The 6,375-nt window shown below is 35.6% G+C and overlaps 1 long non-coding RNA gene across 1 annotated transcript; it reads right to left on the reverse strand.

Moving 5' to 3' along the window:
- Positions 1-704: 704 nt before the first annotated feature.
- On the reverse strand, positions 705-4,634 carry LOC138133714 (uncharacterized). Its single transcript, XR_011160499.1, has 2 exons — positions 1,816-4,634; positions 705-1,762 (listed from the first exon to the last, which is right to left on the reverse strand). It is a non-coding gene; the product is annotated as an uncharacterized lncRNA (long non-coding RNA).
- Between the last annotated feature and the right edge of the window lie 1,741 nt (positions 4,635-6,375).

A 6,375-nucleotide genomic window follows, 5' to 3' on the forward strand; every position in this document is an offset into this window, starting at 1 on the left:
GTTATTGAAAGATTTTTATAAACTTGAAAAAAGTGATAAATTATTGCAGGATCAGCGTAGGTTAATTAATACACGTTTACAAAAATCTTAATTTACGTATGTATATAACTTTGTCAACAAAGTTAGCACAGTAGACTTCATGACTAGGTACTAACTGAACTTTCATCAATTAGTAAAAAGAGCAAATTATGTACAAGGTATTTTGTTGAACATTTCAGACGGAAATTACCCTGAAATCCCTCATATGATTGGTCATTGGCAACAAATCTGAATCCTGGTCCTGGGGAGTGATGACCACTGAACGTGTGGCCAAATCACATCCTAATTGTACAGGACTACGGCAACAGTAACCCTAACCTTCCTTTACACAGCTATTCTTTTCCCAGATCATTTCCTTCGTTCAATTAATTTAGCTCATTTTTCTTTATTCACTAATTAGATAATATCTTACAACACGATTTATAAAGATTTTCGGGTGATAGTAAATAATTGATAATAAATTCATAAAAGCTGGATACGAGAAATGCATTTTGTTCGATACCTCCCTAGAAAGTGGGTCTGTATCCATGGTTACCAGTGGGTGAAGGTTCCACTTTCGCTCATTCTCTTTTGCTCACGCACTTTCGCTCACATACTTTCGCTCACGCACTTTCGCTCACGCACTTTCGCTCACGCACTTTCGCTCACGCATAATTGAAATTCGATTTTATGAAAAAGAATTTGTATATTGAAAATAATTACATACCAATAATAACTAAACGTTATTCACGTGGAGTTGAACATTTCAAGGTCAAATAATTTTATTTTTTGGCTCTGTAATTATGTTTTGTAAATAGTGACATGCAGCTAACCAACATAATGCGAATTTAGCAATGCTCAATCCAACGTGAACGGTATTTACCTGCATGACATTATTTGCAAAATTATTTAACCTTGAAATGTTCAATTCAACGTGAATAACGTATACAGTGCGTTTTTTTAAGACTGGCCAGAGGGTTTTACGTGTTAATTTTTCAACCCCCTGTTAACTTTTATTTTTGTGAAAATTACAAAACCTAGCGCTGTCTTTAGATTAAACAATAGTATTATCTAGTCATTTACTACATTTTGTAATACCTAAATGGTTGTAATAGACAATTTACAAATAAAATGTTATTTGCAAAAGATAGTGTGAACATTAATATTTTACGTTTTATAACGATAGATTCATTATTTATGTTATAACAAGTTTCTTTACTTTAATAAAAATTAAATGAAATGTTCAAAATGGCCTCCAGAGGCAGTTAAGCATTCACACAATCAATTACATATCAAAATTACAAATGTCAGGTGAAATTTTAGCTTACTGAAAATTTAAAATTGGAGCAAACGGAATTCAAAAAATGTCTTTTTGCTAACTTATTCCTTGATTCTGGTTATTAAATTGAAATTGTTTCAATACATTATCATATCCCACAACTTTACTACAAAACTGGGTTGAATATTTTCATGAGGACAAAAGTTAACAGGGGGTTGAAAAATGTAGCTTGTAAAACCCTATGGCCAGTCTTAAAAAAAACTCACTGTATAACAATTCATCACTTTACATAATTCATCACGACGGCCACCGAATATGCCCATCATCAGTACAACTTTCTGAACGATCCACTCTTGGTCCGCCGCTTCCAGTAAAAACTTGCAAACATCGTTTCTTGAAAAAGTAGCTTTTTTCGGCTGATAGTTTCTACATTTTGTTTTCAAAAAGGAGGTGAGACTGTTGAACCTGTACAATTTATTATATTAAAACAACTAATAGCTTATTAAAAAACCTCTTACCTGGATACCTGGAGATATCAACGTTTTGAAATACAAACAGTGTACTCTTCAACATTGAATATCACAACCGCGCTGATGCTGCTTTCGTCTTTTCCCTTGATCTCGGTCTGCCATTGTGTAAATATTTCCAATTCTTTCTGGTATCGTAATTTTGATTTCGTAGGCACCATTTGGTACTTCGCGGCACTTGCCTCTTCCAGGACGTCATCAGGAACACAGAATTCTTCGTCATCCATTTCCACAACGTGGTGTGCACAATCACTTTATTGACTTTGCAAAACTTTGTTTATTTTGTATTTTATTTTTTTCCATAGCAACAGATCTCTCCGAAAATGTGATTTATTTATTTTATTTTAATTTTATTTAAAATTTTGAATATAAAGTTACAGACTCATTTTCTAAGGAGTTATGTCAGGTATCGAACAAAATCAAATACAGCACTCGAGAGTAAAGCCGCTTTTGTTCACTTGAATTGCATCGTCCACTCCGCTGCGCGTCGTGGCCGAACATGCAATTCACGTGAACAAAAGCTTTACCTTCCTCTCTCGTAGTGTAAATAACTATTAAATTAAATTTGTCCGAAACCTCCCTAGAAAGTGAGTCTATATCCATAGTTACCAATGGGTGAAGGTTTCTCTTTCGTCCACTTCACTTTTGCTCATCGTTTTTCGCTCACTGGTTTTCATTCACTCGTAAATTTTTTCAATTCTTTCTGATGACATAGTTTTGATTTTTTAGGCAACATTTGGTAATTCGCGGCACTTGCCAATTTTCACAATTTCCACAACGTGCACACAACTACTTTATTGACGTTAATGAACTTTGTTTATTTTGTATTTTGTTTTTTCCATAGCAACAGATCCATCCAAAAATGTGATTTATTTTTCTTTAAAATTTTGAATAAAAAGTTACAGACTCAATTTCTAAGGAAGTATCGAATAAAATCAAATAATGCACTCGAGAGTAAGGCCGCTTTCGTTCACTTGAATTGAACACGCAATTCACGTGAACGAAAGCTTTGCCTTCCTCACTCTTACTGTAAATAACTATTTCATGTTCACAATAGGCCGCTAGGATCGTACGTCTCTTTCAGATGCAAAATTGCGGTAATTTATGGTATTCCCCTGAGTTCTTCAAGATCTATGATATGGTATTGTTAAATCTTCGTTTTTTTTTGCTTCCATAATCGTGATATTAATTGTGTGAATAAAAAGTGTCAGAATGTTAATTATTTTAACGTGTTGAAAATAAGATTTGCAATTTTTCAGAGCTCACAAGACACACAGCTCTTTTCTGTAGGAGAAATATTTGTTGACTTTCAGTGATGCCCTATAGGTATAGTAAAATTTCATGTCCAGCAGCATCATGAAACCTGGAAAAGTATGCCTGTTTTCTACAGTGTTTGGTACCCACTTTTTTAAAAACCAATGCATGAAATACTTAAAGCCTAAATAGAATAGAAAAATGTTCAATTATATGATTAACAATAACAAACAACAACACGTGATTCCTTTGTGTAATATCACTTTTTACACAGAGGTATTAAAAAAATGTTCTCTTCCATAATCCGTTATTAAAAATGTAGGATGTCATTTAAAATTTAGAAGAGGAGGTGGCTGGGGGCGGCTGGCAGTGGAGTTGTGACGTGACACACTAAATTACGTCCTCCTACGTGCTGACTCGGCCTAAAATTTAAAATTTTTAGTTTTTTAACGCCAAAAATATGTTTTTTGTTCGACACTGTCAGAATTTGAGAATTTTCTCCTGTGTGAACGGAATTTGATAAATATCACAACTTATCAAAACCAAACGTCAAGCTAATTTTGAAGATTATAAGCGATTTAGAGCCTTTAAGGGACTCGTGGAACAAAAAAACGTTGTATTCAACTCGTTCGTGTGTAAATTGGACCTTTTGGGGCCTTTAAAACGGTAGTTTCACTCGCGTTTAAAACTGTCCCACTCATGCCAAAAAAAGGCCAATTTACACACGAACTCGTTAAATAAAGTACTATTATATTTTTGTTTTGGAAATAAAATGAAAGGTTTCTTTATTATTTGGTGTCTAATCGCCGTGATCACTTGAGTTTGAAAGTGAAATTTTTAGTCTAAAATCAAAAATGTATTTTACATCTTGCTCAATGTACAGGGTGACTTTGAAAGTTGTGCAGTTATTTTAACCAGCGGTATAACTCCACAATAGGTAACGATTGAGCTAATACTGCCGCATACAAATGTTGATATTTTTCGAGAAAAAGGGGGTAAAAGTTTTTCAAAAAAAGTTTGGGAAAAAATGGGTAAAAAAATCATACTAGACTTTTTTGTTGTGATTTAATTCAAAATTAAGTTTGTTTTGATCTATGGGGAAGCTCGTGTACATTCAGACTGGCTAGCACGGCAAATCTACGGTGAAAGGTTTCCTCGAAGGAAGCCTCCAAATTCATGAACCTTTGTAAACGTTGTACAGCATATTCGCGATTTCGGGTGTTTCGAAATGCATTAGTGCAACGCCAACGAGTAGATCGCATTTTAGTTGCAGAAGAAGAAATTCTTCGCGAAATTGAAAACCAGCCACGAACAAGTACTCGACGTCTTGCAAATCACCTGGATATTTCTCAGTTTGCGAGTTCAAAACGCCGCTTAGGAAATTCGTCAAAACAGAGGTATTCTAAATCGAGTTCGGCTTTCTTAGGCACGTCGTGCAAGCATTTTTAGCTATAAATTTGTCAACAAGAAATTACTCCCTAGAATTTAGGGATATTCGTTACTACGAGGGTCATCCAGAATGTATGGTTACAACATTTATGTAGGATCGAGAAATGCTTGTATTCAATTGAAATTCTCAGGATACTTCACAAATATATTAAACTTTTTTTCAACGTAATCGTCGTCCAGATCGAGACATTTCTGCAGTCGGGGCACCAGCTTTTGTATGCCAGTGTCATATACCTCCACCGCCAGCTCTTTCAGCCACTTTTTCACAGCTTTCTCGACCTCCTGATCGTTGGAAAAACGTTTCCCACCCAAAAACTCCTTTAGTTTAGTGAAAAAGTGATAGTCCGAAGGCGCCAAGTCGGGTGAATAGGGGGAGTGGGTGACAATATCCCATACAAACGATGTCAGCAGCTCCTGTGAAACTGGCGCGGTGTGGGGCCTGGCGTTGTCATGCAGGAGGCTGACTCCCCGGGTCAGCATTCCCCTTCTGCGGTTCTGAATGGCTCTTTTTTTTTAAGTTTTTTTTAAGGGTATTGCAGTAAGCCTCTGCATTAGTGGTAGTCCCTTTAGGCATAAAATCCACCAAAAGGAATCCCATACGGTCCCAAAAACAGATGCCATGACTTTTCCGGCTGAATGGGTCGTCTTGAACATTTTGGTGGCTGGGGAAAATGAATGACGCCACTAAAGTGATTGTCTTTTGGATTCTGGGGTATAGTGACACACCGACGTCTCGATAGAATCCAGAAAAGCTTCTCCCTCCTGTACTCAACGGAGGTGACGGGAGCGCGCGACGACCTCTCCATCGGAAAAATGTATTGTGACTGAACAAAATGGCCGACAAACACGCGGGACCAAACAAACATTTTTTACCTTACTTTCTGGATGACCCTCGTAGGTTGCCATAAAATTTGGTTAAGTTGGAGGCTATGTGGTTTCGTAACCATGTCAAAAATGTAAGGCAGCGAATCCCTTGTAACAGTTGCAAATGGTTAATTTCTCGCTAAACAGAGATGTTTTTTCGTTTCACAATCAGTTTTGGTTTTTGGCGGCATATTTAGTTGGATTTGCGCAAAGAATCTCTCAATTTATAGTAACCAACCTTAGGCATTTAAAATTACTTTTAAAAATTCTAGTTACTTACAACATGAAAAACGTAATTTCCCTAAAAGTTTGATCCTAGGGAGTATTAAAAGTTTGAATCCTAGGGAGTAATTTATTGTTGATATTACTTTACTTCTTTGATGTTTCGTTTTATATTTTTAGGTTGGTCGCGTGGTATAAATAACTATGGTATGATTATGCGCATATCTGTGACGTCAGCTCATATAGGCGCCACATTTAAATGTTCGTTCAAAGAAATGTTGGAGGTAGCGATGTTGTTCAAAAATATCCTAATGTCTTTTAAAAAATATATTTTAATAGTCATATACATAATACTGGGTGCCCCAAAATTCGCGGAACAATTTAATGAGGCAATGTCAACTCATGTTAGAAAATGAGATTTTTTTTTTATAAATCTACTGATCTTCAACAGTATGGAAGGTTACTATTTAATATGTAAAAATTAAATACGAGTATAACACTGCAATACCTAAATTGCAGCAGTAAGTCTTGTCACACACAAATAAGACTGTAACACATTAGTGTACAAAATCTTTGGTCGATTGTTTAAAGAAAGCCGTGAACAAGTTAAAAAAACAATAATGAAACATTGAAACCATTCTTTTGAAGAGTAATTGAAATTAAACGAATTAGGGTTAGGACATTGACATCGTTGAAATATAAACAGACAGGGACGTTTGACGCCTATTTGACAGTTTTCAGGTTTCAGCCAATAGCACGCGT

This window comes from Tenebrio molitor, chromosome 6 (assembly GCF_963966145.1).
Source record: "Tenebrio molitor chromosome 6, icTenMoli1.1, whole genome shotgun sequence".
Classification (NCBI taxonomy): domain Eukaryota; kingdom Metazoa; phylum Arthropoda; class Insecta; order Coleoptera; family Tenebrionidae; genus Tenebrio; species Tenebrio molitor.